Source organism: Chinchilla lanigera, unplaced genomic scaffold (assembly GCF_000276665.1).
Source record: "Chinchilla lanigera isolate Chin_1 unplaced genomic scaffold, ChiLan1.0 scaffold00071, whole genome shotgun sequence".
Lineage (NCBI taxonomy): Eukaryota > Metazoa > Chordata > Mammalia > Rodentia > Chinchillidae > Chinchilla > Chinchilla lanigera.
Window position 1 is genome coordinate 6,767,886 of NW_004955472.1, and position 19,680 is coordinate 6,787,565.

At 36.0% G+C, this 19,680-nt stretch overlaps 1 protein-coding gene and 1 long non-coding RNA gene across 3 annotated transcripts in view; one reads left to right on the forward strand and one right to left on the reverse strand.

The window, feature by feature from the left end:
- The window catches only part of LOC106150338, a 28,515-nt gene extending 17,737 nt beyond the window's left edge, over positions 1-10,778 (reverse strand). The window contains exons 1-2 of the long non-coding RNA XR_001237088.1: positions 10,662-10,778; positions 8,781-9,105 (exon numbers count right to left, since the gene is read on the reverse strand). This is a non-coding gene — a long non-coding RNA (uncharacterized LOC106150338). The remainder of the gene's footprint in view (positions 1-8,780; positions 9,106-10,661) is intronic.
- Positions 1-19,680, forward strand: part of Lingo2 (leucine rich repeat and Ig domain containing 2) — a 1,180,631-nt gene that overhangs the window by 977,364 nt on the left and 183,587 nt on the right. The window lies entirely within an intron of this gene.

A 19,680-nucleotide genomic window follows, 5' to 3' on the forward strand; every position in this document is an offset into this window, starting at 1 on the left:
GAGAAAAAAAAAAAAAAAAAAAAAAAAAAAAAAAAAAAGACATTTATCATAAGTTTTCAAATTTAATTTCTCAGGTAAACACATCTGTGGGCAGCAGGCTATCTTATTAGACAGGGCAAGGACTATATTTAAATAATTAATATTCTTACATACTTGATGCGTCTTTGAACTAATTTTCACTGAGTTTAGTTAGATAAGCAATGTGGGACAGCAGGAAATATACAAGTTGTTCCTTGTTTATCCGAGTTCCTAATAATCCCAGGAAATCTCAAAAGCTGCAAAGAAATTTAAACATTCATTTGAATTGTCTCTTTTTTCATAGTGGTCAAGTATGAAAAGTTACAAAATTTAGGATCTAAAAACTAGCTTATAAAGCAGTTATCTAAGAAAAATGGCTTTATTAATTAGCTTAGTTTAATAATTCCACAAGGGAAATGTATATCAAAATATTGCTTTGGACCCCATAAATATACACAACGATGATTTGACAATTGAAAGTAAAATAAAAATTATACATGCATGCTAAATGGTTAAAAAAAAAGGAAGAAGAAAATATGCTCATATGTCCACTAAAACTTATTTGAAACAAAAACTTAAAAACAAAGTTATATATTTTTAGCTAAGGGCATTTTAATTGACTTTAAAATATGGCATAGCATTGTTTCAGCATCTTAACTTTCCTCTCTAGTTCACTTAAAAAATTCACCGTTGTAGGAAAACATGGTCTAGATAAATTTTAAATAATTCATAAAACCATATTGAAATATTTTATATTATATATCAACTAATAATTCTACTAACCAAATAGGAAAATATTTATACTTACCATTATTTTACACATATAAAGCACTTTGTCTTTCACCCAAAGCCAGCATGAACATGATGAGCTGTTCACGAACTTAGCAGTAATTCAGATCTGTCCTTGTCACGCACGCCTGTGTGTAACTCCCCTTTAGCTTTATATTATTGTTCTGTTCTTTCTTTATTGCTCTTAAGCAAAATAGGAGGATGAAGAATGACCTAAATAAATACGGGCGTATTTTTTCAAGCTAATCTTTCATAAGCGTTTACAGTGGATGTGAAAATGCATTTCTTCTCAGTGCATACTTTGTAAAGACAGTTCCTTAGCTGTGCTACACACTGAGACCCTTCCTTGCCTGTGAAAACCATCCTTAGAGCCTCCTTGGGAACTGCCGGGCCGCCATGCTGACGAGCTCCAGTGGAAACAGCGGTTGGAAGGAGATCCCTCCCATCTGCGCCAGGCAGACCCCTCAAAGTTGCCCGCACTGGTAACCCTAACACAAGCCTTCCTCCCACCCACAGCCTGTGTATTACAATGCTCTGCTGAGCCCTAAAGGAGTTCCGATCCAATTTTAGAAGGAGAAAGGAGGAAGCAAGGTGAAAGTAAGAGCGGTGATATGCGGAGGAAGGGAAGGCAGAGGAAAAGTGACACAGCTTTTCCTGCCTTCGAACTTCCTGCCCACCTTGTAAGAGTGTCCCTTTCCCCAACCTGCACGGAACACACTTCCTCTTACCTAAGGAGTCTTTATTGGCACCTCGGAGTTTTGCTTGCCATAGGTCTCCTTTGGGGAAATTTATGCGGATGAATTTGGTGAAAACATGGGGCGCGTCATCAAGAGGCTTTGCATTTAGCATTTGCAGAATGTAAAGAAACCACTATATTTATAAACGGCACAGTTTTCATTACAGATGTCTTGAGTGGCTGGCTTTTGCTTGGGTGCAGTCCATCTCCTGTTCCTCGGCTTTTCGCTCTCAGAAAGTTCATTTCTTTTTCATTTTCTCTGAGGGTAATAAGACTTCAAGGAACTGAGTCGCGGTAACTAAGTGCGTTCCAGGCATTTAGTGCGTTAAGGGGCCACTACATTATGATAATGCGGATAGCCACCTTTGAAGAGCTAGAATATGGAAACCAAATGTATGATCGTGAGACTGGTGTTTGTGCACACAATCGTGGAAAATACAAGGAAATGGGGCAATTGGACAGTCATTAAGGCCCTGTGCACACTGACGTAAAGGACCTAGAGTTTTGAATCACAAGAGTCTTAATTCAAATTTTGCATTTCTCTAAAAAATTAAGCTATTTGAGCTTCAGTTTTCTTATCCAAAAAATGTTAATAAGAATACCTGCCTTATAGAGTGGTCGAATTTAAATAGCATAATGTATGAGCATATTTAGCGCAATGTTTGAGTCATAGAAAGTGCTCAGCCAGTTTATTAGTTAGCGTCATTATTAGCATCGCCAATACCCCCGGAGCCTGAAGGTGCATCTGGTTCCATAAGAGTGCCGTTGTTAGCAGTTGGTAAGCCCCAGCCCTCCTAATACAATGACTCCTAGGCTATTATTGGCTAATTAGTGATAGGTTCAACCTGATGTTCATTTTCTTAGGTTTTACGAAAATCAAAAACTTTTATGGTATCTCAGACAACTTTAATTACATTTCAGTCTACCTGAGATTTTACAGATACCTATTTGCCCTGAAATAGTTAAACTCTCTGATCTTCATTTGCAAAGTTGGGATAAAACTCATAATATTGGATATGGAGATTTAGTGATAGAGTGAGAATTACTTAAATATGTATAGCTCTCTGCTTGGTGTGTGGTAGTTTCTTTTGCGGTGCTACCTGGAGCTACTGTGTTTTTATAAACCATCCGTAGAGAGACCACTTTCCTTGAATTATTTTGAGTTCTGTTAGTTTCTGTTAGAAGTAACATTTCCTGACCTTGCTGTCAGTTTAGAGGAGACACTCTGACCTTGAAGCCAGACATAGACGATATTACTATTCTCAAAATATAATTACTGAATATATCTGAGGAAACTAGGAAAAAATATGTAGACCCAGAAAGCAAGGATAGAATCCTCAAAATTTCTTACATACTTATTTCAATAAAATTTTTTCTATTGTACTGAATAGCTCACTTGAAAGGATCAAAATCAGTACTAATTAATTGTCTTAGCGTATTCAAGCTGCTATAATAAAATTCAGTGGATGAATAGTTTGTCAACAACAGAATTTCACAGTTCTGAATATTGAGAAGTCTAAGATCAAGGTGCCAGCAGATTTAGTGTCTGCCAGATTAATATTCCTGACTTGTGAATGGTACCTTCTATATCCTATGTCCTCACATAGTACCAGGATAAAGTAACTCTTTTGAGTCTATTTTATAAGGGTACTAATTCTGTTCATGAGAGCTCCACCTTCATGACTTAATCATTTCCAGAAGTTCCTAATACCATACATATGAGGTTAAGATTTTAGCATATGAGCTTGTAGTGCATAGCATAATCTTACAGTGCATAGTATTAGTGTCATTTGTTTCCTCAAGCCCAGAAATAACTTTTTCTCTATAAACATTGTATATATGATTTCCACATATATATACACATTAATGGGTATATGTTATAAAAAATAATTCATTTCCAAAATCATATTGGGTATATCTTATATTCAGATATTTCGAACAAGGAGTAGTTGATTACTTTTGCGACTTAAGAAAGTCACTTTGACTATTGTGTACTCAAGGTAGAGAAAGTCAAAAGCAGACTTGTTAGGATCATGTGCAAAGAAAAAGCTAAGACCCTCTAAATGAGAGCACAAAGAGCCTCTCCCAGGCATAACTTTTCATGACTGACTCATCTGTATAGCAAGTGGCTTCTCAGGAGACCTTGCTTCCAGTTACTACTGGATCCCTAGCTACATTTCAAAGGTGTTGAATTTGTTAGGAAGCTAAGCATAGATGATCAGATTGTTACAGTAAATCAAGTGCAATGTCAAGATAAACATTTCTCTAAAACTGGAAGCCATTATGTGTCAATTGCTTACATATTTTTCTCATCTTTAATGAGTTTTAATGCCTTCAGTGAGAGTTGTCTACTAATAAATAAGGTACCAATAAATAAAATACCAATAACACAAATTTCTGTGATTCACCAGGGAAAATTAAAACTCAACGGTAGTTGCAATATATCAATATTTTATTCTTTCTGTTCTGCTCTCCAGTATCAAGGGATTCAGCTATTGAAAAATAAAGAAAATTATCTCTAAAACTTCTCCTGAAAGTGAGAAACAATACAAAAAATTGTTTTATTTTGTTCTTAATATTCTTCACTCAGAGGAAAAAGGTATCGCTCATTCCAAACTGACGTTGTGTTCTTTCTTGTTAGGGCATTATTAGGATGAGATTGTAATCTCTGTAAGTGTAGTTGGAGCAAATATTGAAGTCTGTAGATGTTTGAAAAGGAAATGTTGCAAAGTGGAAATTCATAACCTTTTATTATGAATCACACACTATCATTCATTAGAGTACAAAAGTTTTCTTTTCATCATGGATACATACGGATTCAATACAGGTAGAAAGTAATTTTGATGCCCCAAATACAATACTCTAAATAAAGCCTCATTTCCCTCATAACAGGAAAATGTGCTATTGTAAACAAGAGCTCACTCGTAGGCATGTGTCCAAGCTCACCAAATAGCACAGAAGTCGAAATACCAAATTTACTTCCTATGGTTTCTTTACATTTGAGTCAGCATGTGTTCATCTTTTATTTACAACCTTTTCAACTGCAACTTGGCCTCACTGAGAAGAGGGTGAGCTTTGCTGAAGTAGGAAAACATTGCCTTCATAGTATGACCCAGTCTTAATTTTTCATTCTGGATGAAAAAAATATTACATTTAAATAAAATGCCATAGTATTAAGGAGCAGTCTGCACAGTTATGCTCTAAATGGAAATTTGGATTTTCTCATCCAGTCTACTTCCTATCTTTGCCTTCCTCATCACCCCAACACATACTGTTTCCCCAGGTGGAGCACCAGCTACATAAAGATAATTGTCATTGCTTAGCCATCCAGTGCAGCAGTTAAGGCAAGTTCAAGTCCTGCTTTTGCGTTAATATGGTAACTATGGATACTTTGTCCATTCTAAGAATTATTCATCTTATGTCTATAGTAAAAACAATAGTATGAGAATTAAATGAGCACCTATGTGAAAGTGTTTTGTAAACTCTAACTTATGCAGTTAAGACTTGTCCTGAATATATTTGTTTTCTTTAACGAAAAATATTTAATCATTCTCAGTGCTTTTCCTTTGCAATATATACCATCACCACGGCTGAACTGTAGCACTCAGACATAATTAATTTAATCATAAAGAATGCAAGTTCAGATGATACTGAATGTCACAGCCTCACTGTAAATAAACAATTTTTCATATTTGAGCATTTTAACCTCATACAATTATATATTTATTATAACAATTTGAAAATTATAGAAATAAAAATTAGGAAGTAAGAATGTATTTTGTAATAAAGAGCACTGCAAATACTTTGGTCATGTACTTTAAATAGAAACTTGATAGTAGACAACATAAAGTCACATATCTACTTTACAAATTACTTTTTACCATATAAGCATACATCTGTTTATCCAATGTGCAAGAATTTATTAAAATTGATAAGTGCCAGGTAATGCTGTAGGTTCTACGTTACAGCAATAAATTATCTAGACAAGGTCTAATGTTGTTCACTTTTTTATGGAGAAGCATTTTACTTCTATATTAATAGAGGAAGCACCAATATCTTTACAATGCTGGATCATCCAATTCAACACCAACGATGTTCCAAACCATTCAAGTTTTCAATAGAGTATAATTTTTACCACCTCTGCATTTTAGTTAAATTTATTCTTTAAAAATGTATCATGGTTTTATTGCCTTGGGAAGTAGAATTATTTTTCAATAAAATTTTCTATGAGTCATTGTTTATAATATAAGAAATGTTTTAATTAAATTTAACTATTTCATTGCTTTGAGAATTTTAAAAATTCTGTCCATTTCAAATCCTTACAATATTTCTTTCTATATTCAAACTATTACCTAACCATATGTGTCAGTACATTAAGATAATATTAAATAGTATTAGTGATAAAAATATCTATAAATTAATATTGTTTTTAATTTCCACTGCTTTGAAAATATCACCACTAAGTGTAACCCTAACACTGACCTTTGGTAGTTTGTGATCTTTTGATATTACATATAACCGCATGTACATGTGCACTTGTATACATATTAATGTATATATTTTAAGAAATGATTATTAACCCCTATTTACTAAATATTTTCATTAGAAAAAGTTGTTTTTATCAAGTGCTTTGTAAGCATATATTAAAGACAGTATATGGTCTTCCTTCACTGATCTATTATGATAATGGATTATGGTTTTGATATACCAGCTCTAACACATCTTTGCTTTCAAAATCTAGTCTATGCTTGGCCATAATAAATTATTCTTGCATTGTACTGCTGAGTTTTTAAGGGTTATTCCTATTCCTCATGGTAATGAAATTATTCTATAATTCCCGTTTGTGTACTTGCATTCTCATGACTTAGATAACTGTTATTCCGATTTTATAAAATAGTAATTATTGTATATTCTGCTCAATTCTAAAATCCTTTAACAGCATTGGAATTATGTGTTCCTATAAAGATGAAGAATGCATTTCAAAACTCTGTGTCTGACACTCTTTCAGGAAAGTAACTCTTTGGCAGCATTTTTAATATACTTCATGACTATTGACCTGTTTAGAATTATTATCACTTATTAAATAAATTTTAGCAATTCTTCTACCTATAAAATCAGCCAGAGATATAGTTCAGTGGCACAAGTGCCTGCCTGGTAAGCACAAGGTCCTGCGTTTGATTCCAGATACAAAACAATGTACAAAATCCATCACAGTGTCTAGGATGTCATGCATTTATTTTCCACTAGAGCTACAGTTCTCCCTTTATCAAACTACAGTTAGTATTTGTGTTTTCTTGGTCTTTTGCTAGATCAGTTGGCATATTCATTTTATTAGTTGCTCTTGAAGTTTCTTTGTAATGTATTAATTTTCAGTTTTAAATTTTGCTGTTATTTTTCTCTCTTCTGTGTGGGAGGCACTCTAGTGAGTTGAAGCAGAACAAGCCTTAGGGGTTCTTATTGTTTTAGTTGCATCACTAGTTTATCTACTAAAGAAATAAAAATGTTAAAGAAATTTTGCTGGAGAATGGTCTGCTCCTCTTGACTGCAAGAGCCCCACTGAAAGGATGTCAGTGTATTTTTTAGATCCATGTATTTTTCTAAAATCTGTGCATTTTTAAAAGTGTATTTTAAAGTCAGTGTACTTTAAAATGAATATTGTACTTTTAAAAGTACACTGCACTTCAGTATATTGTAAAAATCAGTGCACTTTTAAAAAGTCAGTGTGCTTTTTTAGATTTTAGTGTCTGCCTTCTTACCAAATGTTCTGTTCTCTTAATGCCTAAAGTCTTCTTTCAATTTCTAGAGGTTAATATAATAGATATGAAACAAAAAAGAATTCCCAGAAAATATATTTACTTGGTATTATACTGCTTTTCTGAAAACTAAATGTGCTTATTTTGTTTGGAAGAGCTAATGTCCCTTTTCTGAAATTTGTAGTACCTGTATTACCTGGGTAAATCACGTAGCCTCTTTACACCTGCTTCCTCCTCTGTAAATTAGAAATGATATTCCTGTGTCTTACAAGGCTGTTACAAGGATCTAGCAGAGTGCTCCTCTGTCCCGGTCATCTAACAGTGCCTGCCTGGCAGAGCGAGACACGTACTGAACACTGATTACATGTCCCTGTGAGAGACCCCTGGGATCACTGTGGATGGCCGTAGAGGGGGATGGTGACATAGGAATTGTGGCTGCATCCTCTTCTTCTCAGTTCTGCCACACCCTGAAAGCAGGGATTGTTGGGGAAAGGTGCCCAGAGACCGCAACCTCATTGACCTTTAGACAAAACTTAAGACTCTCTGCTCACTCCTCATCTGTGGGCAGGTATATCTCAAGGCCTCATTGGGGTTTCATGGGCAGGGCCTCACTGGTGAGGGCTGCGCACTCCTTCACGACTGAAACCGCACAGGACTTTGTAGGAAAAGACTTGCTCTCAGGATTGTGCATAAAAATAAAATGCGAAACTAAATAAATCCCTCCTGAGAATGCAATGTAACTCCTTACCTTTCTGAAACAGGTGGAGATCAGGGATGACCTCAGCACAAAGCAAGTCAGCCGACCCAGACAGCCTGAGACGGGGAAGGGGAAGGAGAGAGGGAGAGGAGGGACAAGTCTACTGGGGAGAATTCTGATCAAGGAATCCTGACTACGGAGCCTGGGAAGGAGTCAATTAAAAATTTCATACAAAATGCTTAAAGATGACGGGGCACTTATAGCGCTCAGTTCAAGTTTCACATTCGGTGTGATGAGGGACAGAAAGAGAGAAAAAAGAATGGCAGAGACCGGGAGATAAAGAGACAATGGCAGAGGAAGGTTGAGAAAGAATAAAGTGGTAGAAAAAGAGAAAAGAAAAGGAGATGAACACATAGCTTGTTCATGGAGCAGATGTTTTTCAAGTATTCAGAAAAATAGGTCACAAGCACATCTCAGAACTGGATTAGAGCACAGATTCCCAGTCTAATTATAAGTCAGAATTCATCTTTTAAAAAGAAATGATAACATGGTGGTGTTGAAAAGGCAATTTGATGTACTTAGAAAATATTATGTAAACATAGTACTTTGTAGGCTGCTTCACATTTTGCAGCCCTAGAGAATTGCTTAAAATGCCCCAAGTATGCAGATAAACCCACAAACCCATATAGTTTAGACCACAAATTGCCCAAGGTCTGAAAAGCTCCCTGTGTCACCACTGCATCCTTTCTCCTCCTCACCCCTTGTGCTCCTCCCACACCTCAGGTACCTTAGCATCTGAAAGCCGTTCAGAGAATCACATGTGTCCATCTGCTGAATGCAGGAGCAGCACACTTCAGCTCAGGTGTGGGAGAAGACACTTGTAATCCCAGCACTCTCGGAGGCTAATGCAGGACGATCTCAAATTCGAAACCAGCTTGACCAACTTAGTAACATATGGAGTCTACTCAAAATAAAAATACAAAAAGGGCTGGAGACGAAGCTCAGTGTTGTGGGTCCTGGGTTCAGTTCCTATAACAGAATCAAAAAGGAAAAGTGAATGGGACCATCCTTTCTGTGGCCTGATCTTCTGAACGATGCTGGTTCAGAGAACACTGCAGTAGTACGATAAAGAACAAGGAACAGAGGGATAGTTGAAATATTGCTCCGGGGATGAGCTCCTTGACAGCCTGGGGGCATGCTACACGCACTCCTGCATTTGTTCTTCATTGTGCTCCCCCTACAGTGAACATCTCAGTATCTCACCTCACCTTTCAAAAGTCTGTATGCAAAATACTCTCCCCACTGGACTAGATGTGCGCTACAGCAGTCCCCTGAGCTCACTTGGCTTCTAAACTGTGATACAGCTCAAGCCCGCACTAACCTCTTATTTACCTTCCTGTTAACACTGCCTCAGTAGCCACGTGCTTGATCACATATCGTTGCACGTATGCTCAGAATTTATCTTTGTTCTTCGTGCGTGCCAATCCAGAGTGGAAACTCTTTGGAAGGAAAGGTTCATTTTTTGTTGTTATTGCTATTTGGTGGTATTATTTCCCCTTACTCTATTCTCACCTTTCAGCACTTATCAAAGGCTTAAATATAGAATTGGAGGGCTTTTAACCCATTCTGGATACAACTAGACTGAATACATACCCTGGAAGATAAAATGTAGCACTTATTGTCCCAATTTCCCCGAAGTCATACATTGCATTCTTAGGGAAAGTTCACATATTAAAACCATTGTTCCTGGAATCATGAGCACTCCTAAAGTAAGCACTGAAACCATAGGAATCTCAGTAATGCTTTCATAGCTTCCTACTTTCAAGCCCCTCACCTGGAGGTTTTGATTCCGTGGTTGCTTTACATTCTACGAATTTTTGTTGTTGTTGTTTTTTGTTTTTTTTTTGTTTGTTTGTTTTTTGGTTTTTCTCCGGTACCAGGAATCGAACTTATGACCTTGTGCTTGTGAGGCAGGTGCTTTGCCACTGAGCTAAATCCCCAGCCCCGGAATTTTTGTTTTTACATAATAGTCTTCATTGGCTGTGAGATTATAGTATGTAGCTGAGTCTATGTACACTGCTTTGGGCAAAATCAACTTATATCTGAAAAGTCCTGTAAAATATATTTTTCTTTAAAATTATATATGCCAGATTGATCAAACAATTAAACATTAACTGTTCCTTTCAATAAAGCAATAGAAATCTGCATTGCTTTTATTATTTTTGTGTTGTTTATATCTGTGTGTTTGTTAATATGTTTCCGTTCTTTTATCTTTAAAATAAAAAAAGAAAAAAGAAAACAACATTGAGATTCAAAAAATAAATATGAAAAATGATATATGCCATTCACCCCCAAACCTAAGGCAATAGTGTAGTGCCTATACTGCAACTATTAAAGGACTTTAAAGTCAATTAAATTTCAGAGCTTTCTAAACCAACTTTATCTGTTTATCAATTCAACTTTCTATTAATCTTCCTATATCCATTTATGTTTGCCAACTGACCCACCTCTTTATCTACTGTCTGTCTATTACTGATTACTTCTAGAAAACAATTTAAAGTGCCCTCAACAAATAAATCTGTGTTTTCTAAGTTAAATATATGCTACAGCAAGAAGTTAGAATAAAGCTTTATAAAAACTAATATGACAATGAAATTTTAAGACTTACCTCTTATGTCACTGAGTTTTTCCTTCAGAATGAAATATTTCTTAGGATCTGAGTTGTCTGTTTAATTTTATTGCAATTTAAGTAATCTAATAGGCAGTCTTTGTGATCAGAATCAACATCAAGTAAATTTTTCCAAAGTTTCGTTTCCTCATTTTCATCACCAGATTATCTATTTATGTGCTTTTGTTCTGTGCTAAATACTTCCTCATTTTCCTTTGTGCTTATTTTTCATGCATAAAATTCTACTGAAACTCTTCCTAGTCATTATTCAGTACATACTGAAGTTGCCAAGAAATTTGACTCACTAGTTCATCTCTTATCTTAACCAATTTAAACCTATTTGCTCATTTTGTCTGCTCCTTACAATTTATTTTGCTGCTTGAATCCTCTGGTTCTTGAAACTAAAGAGATATGGTTTTATTACACTTCAAAAAGGAGGGATTATCAATTTAAAGATGTGGAATATCTGTGCAAATCCAAATTAGCAATTGTTCTTTCTCCATCTAAAAGGGTTTGACTAGTTCTTCACTTTCTAATCATTAGAATCCGCATTTGACTCATCAGGTTTCCTTATTTTTTACTGTCTAGGACTGTTCAATAAGAGCAGCAAATTTAGATTGCTTTAAATATTCCACTAGGGCACAAGCTGAAGGATCTAATGTAGATGTCAAGCTCTAAAATTTCCCTGAATTCACTGCCTCTGGTTGCAGTTATAGAAAGTACAAGTGACTTCCGAGGAGGATGAGTTTATCACTTATTTAGGACCCCCCTGTATGGGTTCTGAACCAATAGCTAATTTAGAGTCTCACCCTTGCTTTGCACTCTGAGAAGTCCCATTCCTGCTAATATACCTGCAATTGATCTGATTAAAATCTATTGTAATAGATTTTTCAATGAAAAAGTGCCATATAAACCAGGATGGAAAGTTACTGAGTTTATAGTGAGGGTTAAGACTAAATGAATCAAGGGGCTGGGGATTTAGCTCAGCGGCAAAGCGCCTGCCTGGCAAGCGCAAGGTCATGAGTTCTGTTCCTGGTACCAGAGAAAAACCAAAAAAAAAAAAGACTAAGTGAATCAATTATTATTTAGTCACTATACCTACTCCATTAATGGCAAATCAAATTTTAAAAATTTTGGCAAGCATGGAGCCACATGTGATTAACCTGTCAGGTGGACACAAAAGCAGGTTAGGCTATTTCTGCTGATCACTACAAGGTGTTCAGGTTGCAGAGACCACAGAACTCTCTCCTTTCCATAGTTTAAATATGGTTTGTCCCCTTGAAAATTCATATTACATTCTAGAAATGAATTGTCTCTCTTTGGCTAACAAAAACTTCCCTTTCTCATTTATGTTGAAAAATATAGACAATTTTCTACATTAGTAAAATCAACAAACTGTTACTTTGAACATTAGTGGTTTGGACTTAATCAGTAATTTATAACTCCAATATTAACTTTCATTTTATATTATTCTTTTTCTTTTTCTTTTTTTTTTTTTTTTTGGTTTTGGTTTTGATTTTTTTCTGGTACCAGGAATCAAACTCACAACCTTGCGCTTGCCAGGCAGGCACTGTGCCACTGAGCTAAATCTCCAGCCCCTCATTTTTTATTGTTGATTAATGGTTATGTTAAATGTATTACAGAATGAAGAAATCAGCAAGAGGCACTATTTAGAAAGTAATCTTAATTGTTACCATGCCTATTTTAGGCATAAGAGATACATATGAGAAAGAATGACCCTCTCCTTGAAGGGTATATAATTTAGTAGGGAAAACTGAATATTAGTCAAAGAGTTTCCAGACAATTTTCTGGAACATATAGAAAATGTATGTATAAGATACAAGGGAAAATTCAAGGGACAGTGATAACTCTGTCAGTGTTTTAAATATTGGATTTTTTTAGGTAAGAGTAGGATTTAGCAGGTAAAAATGGTTTTAAGGAAGAGAATTTTACAGACAAACACAGAGGTATTAAATAACAATTCAGTGAGGTTGGACTAGGAAGGGATAGTAGGAAATGAGACGTAAATGATGTTTGTACACCCAAAATAGCGTGCGGGAAGTACAGTTCTTACCAATGGGAAACAGGAAATCCTACGAGGATTTTTAGGTGATGAATGATTAATTACTTTGAAAACCTGAAATCACTGTAACATAGGCATTGTTCATATCTGGCCCGCTCAGTAAACATCACCAAGTTTGTGCTGCAGGGTAAATCTTTTATTTTATGAGAATTTACAGAAAACATTTGTTTCAGTTGACACTGGGCAGATTATCTGGCCTCACTAGGTCTAGTGTCTACAGAGAAATGAAGGAGTTTCTCAAGGTAGCCCAGAAGTTATGTTTTCTTTTGTCTTGTTATTTCTGCTGGTCTTTAAGTTCAATTACTTGAATTTGTAAGGCTTATATGATCTTAGATGGAACATTAGAGTTTTATTTTGCTTAAGGGATGAAGGTTACCTTGGAATTGTAAATATCTACACACACTATTCTCATATAAATGTAATTTTAACTTTAAAGGCATTTAAAGAAATGTAGAGTGCTTATAAAGTAAACTGAATTGGAGAACATAAATATTTTTAATTAACCACAAGACTGTTATCCTTGGAGGGTTAATAAATGAGTTCAGTGGTCTTTTTGGCTAATTCAGACTAACATTAATTTTGCCTTTTTTCTCTCAAAACCAAACCATAGATTCCTGTATGCTTATACTTTTAGCTTTCACTGTATTGTACCTTAATTTTTAACAATTGTGATACACATCTTGGTTTTCAATATTTACAGTGTATTTTATAAGCACCTTCTGTAAACCCTTCCTGGCAAGAAAGTTTTTCATATTTTAAATTAAATCTCATAATAGGAAGAAATAAGTTCAATAAAAAGGGCCAACTGAAGACTTTAACCATTTCTATTGTTAACCATAGAAAATGCTTTCCTTTTTGCTCTTTAATTAAAATCTACATTTCTCTTATTAGTTCTGCATTTTACATTTGTGCCCCAGCAAATATCCAGAAATGTAGCTGATATACCAGGCCAGTGTCAGAATTAGATAACGGAAAAGGGAATAAATAAAAAAGATATCTTCTACCTACATAAGTTGAATTAAAGATACTTTATTCTAACGCATATCTGTCTAGTAATGTGTATGCATAATCCTGATATATATGTATGGACCTGGTAAAAATAAAGTCTATATAAACTGTGTTTTAATCAGCTCTAGAATGTGGTTCAAAGTTAGTCTTCTTTTGCCAAGATCAAATTGCCAATGGCCAACGGTCTCTGGTGATTTTTTCCTAAGTAATAACTGAGGTGCTAGTAGACTCATAGCTGAGGTCCAGACCTTGCATCACTGAGTCACACACTTCTGACCCTCACTCTGCAGTGGCAGATAATGATTCATTCACCACAGTTACTGTCTGTTTTTGGTACTTAACTAACCTGAAAAATAGCTTCAGGCATGGCTGAACAGATCCCTCCCTTTTAGAAGCCAAGCTCACTGAGTGGGAAAGGACAGATTTTCAGAAAAATTGAGCATTTAGGGAGAAATAATCCATCTTTTTATTAGACATGTAATGATTATTACATAGTGAGGATGGAGCTGATAATTTTTCCACGTCCCTGTTCCTGGATTTTTAATTCGTAGAATTAGAGGAGGTTATTGTTGTGTGGAATTGCAGTCTTGTGAGACTCTTTAATGTGTATTCACTAAAGTTAACTATGACATACAGGTATTAGTTTATATACATTTATTAGGTTCATTAGTATAACAAGGTCTTTCTGTTTGTTAACATCATCATCATTAAATGTTTACATGGTGATCTTAAGAGAGGCTCGAGACACAAGACACAATAAAAAAGGAAACGGAATGAAGCTCGTGGTGATTTTAATTCGTCACTGAAAAAGCCTGCTTTACAAAGCAAGGCTATAATTCTTTAATCAAAGACCAGGGCAATGAATGAAAATTACATTTTCTACATCACTACATTACCACATCACTTATCTCAAATTCAAATATGGAAAGCTTTTCTCCTGAAAAGAAATGCATCAGTTCAGTACTGGGTGAGATAGGAAGAATCAAAATCTTAATTTCCAGCTTCTCATTGACTAGTTGTCTTTTTGAGGCATCTTTTTTTGTATCCCATAGACCATACATATAGACAAAGCTCATTTTATAATCTGCTTCTGTGTCTTAATAGAAAAAGGATTTTGAGACTGTCAGATGCTGTTGAAGTAAATGAAAAAACTTAGTACAGTCCAAGGAAAGATGCTAAATTAAAGATTGGTTTGCCATTAATCTTTGGGGAAATCAGACAGTACAGACCAGAGATGTGAGACAGATGGGACTAAGACCAAACTCTGGCCACTGGTGATTTTTTTGCTAAGTATCAAGGTGATCTTGAGGAAATTTATTTACTTTTCTGAGGCTTGTCTTCTTTATCTAAACACTAAGGATGCCATCTACCTTCCAGGGATTTTATGAAGATGAACTCCATGATGCACATGAAATATTTAGCAGCAGAGTTCTGCACTGAGTTGCTAATAGAAACCAGGATCTTAGAGGACTTTTATATTTCGTAAAACCATGCAACTGATGAAACAAACAGAAAAATACTGACATGGAGTTGAGTTTACAAATGTTTTAGCTATGAGTGATTTAGTTTACATAAATTACAGAGTTTTTTTTTTAAGATGAATTTGATAATTTATATGAAGCATTAAGCAGCAGAGTTTGGCAGCTGGTTGCTAGCACTAACTAAGAATTTAGAGGACTTTTCTGTTCCCTGAAAGCATGTCACTGATGAAACAAATAAAAAAATACGATCACGTGGAGTTGAGGTTCACTAATCTTCAGGGATGAGTGATTACCTTTGCATAAATTCTCAGGAAGTGAAGCTTCTCACCCATGCCACTTCAGATACACTATAATATTTTTAAACTAATATAAGAATATCAGTTTTTCTTCAAATAAAGTTTATATCTCCTTCATCTCCATTTAAAGGAAAACGTTTTACAAGGTAACACATCCACCATTGTAAAACCTTAACATTTGGTTATTATGAGAACAAATGAACAAAGATGTTGCATATATATATATATGAAATTCAGCAAAGATACTGATAGGTATACATATATATGAAATTCAGCAAAGATACTGATATGTATACATATATATAATATGTATACATATATATGTATGTATATATATATATATATATTTGTGAAAAGATGTATGTTTCCAAGAAATCTCTAAAATTATCTCTGTTCAAATCCAGTGTTCCAGACCCTAAATATGAGAAACAATGCGCAAGGACACAAGAACATCAAACCAATTCACAGGTTGATTCTGAAGGACTGAATGTAATTAAATTTCTACAAGACCAGTGCTTTTGAGATGGTCTGTAAGAACACTTCAATAATTAAACACTCTTGTCCCATACAAGTGTTTAAGATCTTAAAAACATATATTATAACTAACATTCAACTTATAATTACATAGAGTTATGTTATATTTTGTTAAATTATGTATTACAGCCCCCCAGATAAGTAGAACTAAAAAATGAAACCAATAGGATATTCAGATAATATAACCCTGTAAATTATGTGTGCTGTATTCAATCTATTCCCTTGCAAACCCTGACTGCAATGACTGCCATGATTTCACCTAAAGTGATACAAGTACGGCAAATACAATTGAAACACAATAATCCCTTTCTCAGAGTCTTGAGACAACCCCAGTGATGGTTGACAACTGTTGCTTCCAGTCCAACTCAAAATCTCTTCTGAGACACAAGGCAAATGAATAGCTGCAAGCCCCTGCAAAAACAAACAAGCAAAATCCAAGTGACTTAATATCAAGGTACAATGGCACAGGTTAAACATTCCTATCCCAAAAAGGGGTAACAATGGGATAGAAAAGAAATAAAATCAAGACAATGTGGTACTCCAGCAAAGCAAGCATTAACATTGAAACCCTAAACGCAGCATCCAGAGCGCGGTAAAGTGGGAGTTCCGGAGCTTCAGTGGCCCCATACCGCTTGCTTTGCTGGGTGCAGTCCACTTGGCCTCCTCTTGGTCTGGCTCCACTCACAAAGTGCAACTTCTCTCGCCAGACATTCCATGTTCCTAGTAGCTCCAAATTCCTGGAATCTCCAGTGCAGCTTTGGGTTTGTTCCAATAGCTTCATGCATTGCCCTCTTAGGTTTTCCTTGGTTGGCCTCCTAGGACTTCCCCTACAAGCTGATTGGGGCCTTTCCTGACCCCACAATGCTTGATTGATAAAACCATCATCATATGAACGATGCCAAGGACTTCTGGTAAGGACAGCAGTACCCAGGCTCCATTTAACCATGACCGCAGAGGTCTCAGTGCTTGGATGGCTAAGCACAGAAAAATGAATGCTAGAAAACCAATTTCCCAGGCAACCTTTCTAGAGTGGGGGCCCTGCAGCTCTCTTCTCAAAGGAAGTGTTAACCCTTTTATTCCCTTCGTCCTGCAATGGGTGCACCCTTGCTTACTTCTGAGACACCCTCAAAACACTTTTCCTTCTGGCCTTGTATAGAGTATTAGTTCTTTATATTGGTGCTAATCTCTTCAGCAACCACACTGCCTCTCGCCCAACTAAATATGTGGGGCATTTTTTAGGCCAAAATTCAAGCTTTTCAAATAGTTCTGTTTTGCTTTCTGCTCCCAGTTCTCCTTATAAAACTGTGTAAAAGCATCTGGCAGTACCCATGCCTCAGCCTGAATGTTAGGCTCCTTGAAATTTCCTCCACCAAATCAGTTACTCCTTCATCTGTGATCTCAGTCTCACGCAAAGTCTCAGGACAAGGGAAAAGTGCATATAAAACTTTTCTCCAAAGTACACTACACAAAGTAATTGCCAATGGACTTCTTCCCACCTGAAACCCCCTAAGCCTGGCCTTTTACTGTCTGCATTCCTAATAGCATTCTTTTTCTAAGCTCTGACCAAAACCACTCATATATCTCTATTTACAACATGTTAGGGCTTCTGTAGCCTACATCTCCAAAACTTCCCAAACAACAAGCCAGTTCTACAGTGTGATAAACCACCCGATCAGGTGCTGAAACACCAATAGCTTCTCTCTCACTACAAGTTTCTGTGTTGGTTTTCAATTCGCTGGGACACAATACCCAACACGCACCATTTACAGGAGGAGAGGTTTCATTTGATTCACCATTTCAGAGGATTCAGTCCTTCATCAACTGACTCCAAACCCAAACTTCACAGTGCAACAGCTTGGCAGATAAAAACTGGTCACCTCATAGCTCCTGAAGAAGTAAATCAAAGGAAAAGAATGAGAAATGAACAAGACATATGATTCAAAGTCATACCTCAATACCTACCCCAACATGCCCAGAAATTTGATTTATTAATTTCCTAGATGGTCTAAAGCCAACAAAGTTAGCAAGCTACCATAAATATTGCAACAGTAATTTCTGCTAGCCCTGCATGCCCATCCTCTGTGTGCCCTTTATTGCAATCGTCATGAAGAGAAACCTACCCGAGGGAATCTTTCCGACTGTAGGACATGTGTTGGTGGCGTTGTCTTTGACACCACTGTTACACCCGTCACCTTGGCCCCCACTTACTGGCGGCAGCCTCCTTAGAACTCATGCTCCTTAGCTGCAGCAGCAAGTTCACTGTCACGTGTCAGAAGTTTGCTCACATGCTTAAACATCTTTGTGTTGTGATTTCTTGAAACCTGTTCCTCTCAGGTTACCAGACACCTCCCACTCGGTTCCCCTTCCTCCCACACATTTCTGATCTTCCCGGAAGAGCAGCATTCAGTAGCAGTGACATAGCACTTGGACTCCAGCTTCTTTCTGTTTCCAAATGTTTCTGAAAACTGAGCTAAGCAATTTGTCATTTGAAATGTATTTTTTTCTTATTGTCATCATACTTCATGATTTCTAAGAGAAGTGGTATGTTACTTTGGGTAAACAGTCACCATATAGGAAAACTGAAACCATGTGCATACTGATATATATCTCTCTCATCCTATAAAAAAAATTATTATTGAGACTGTTAAGTGAAAAAATGTATTGTTGGGGCATAAATGAATAAATGAGAGACTTTGAAATGACTTCCACAGTCCCTAATACAATAACTGTAGCTAAGACTACAGCATGGCAAAGGGGTAGTAAGTCAATAGATTTGAGATGGCATTTTAAAAGATAGAATGGAAAAGATTTTGTGCATTGAAATTACTCTATAGAGCCGGGCTTGGTGGCACACCTGTAATCCCAGCACTTGGGAGGCTGAGGCAGGAGGATCATTGTGAGTTCAAGGCCAGCCTGGACTACAAAATGAGTTCAAAACTAGTCTGAACTGTATAGTGAGACCCTGTCTCAAAAAGACAAAAAAGAAGAAAAGAAAGAAAGAAAGTGCTGTATAAAGAAAAATGTGTACAAAGATCCCTCTAATTTTAGATTTGGGTGAATAATATAAGTTGTATTATTTATCAGTTGAGTGTTCTTTACCAATATTAGCTGTTAGCTGCTAGGTGTTGGATAATATGAGACATCTCAGGAGAAATGTCAAATCTGGAACTAAAGTGATGGCTCACGATTAAAGATAAAATTCAGACATTAATGAACTACAGATGCCATTTATAGCATAAATTTGATAGAATCATATTTGGAGAATATTTAATGGAAATAAAGATCCAAAGAGCAGTCTCTAAAGGGCACAAACATTTAAAATAAGGGATAAATAGAAGAACCACCAAAAAAGTTTGAAAAGCAATAACATTAGAGCAGATGCAAGCCTCATTTCACACTAGAGAAATCTGAGTTACATGACCCATGACCCAAAGCTGCCTGTCAGTGCCCTGTGAGCATTCTCTTAAATACATCACTTTTCAGATCAGTGACCTACAAGAATCAGTGCTTCGGAAATTCACTCTTAGTGTGCAAGTTTTATGTGGAAATAATTTTTTCATATTTTAGGCTTATTTTTAAATACTATATATATCATGTTAATTTTAATTTTATATCTC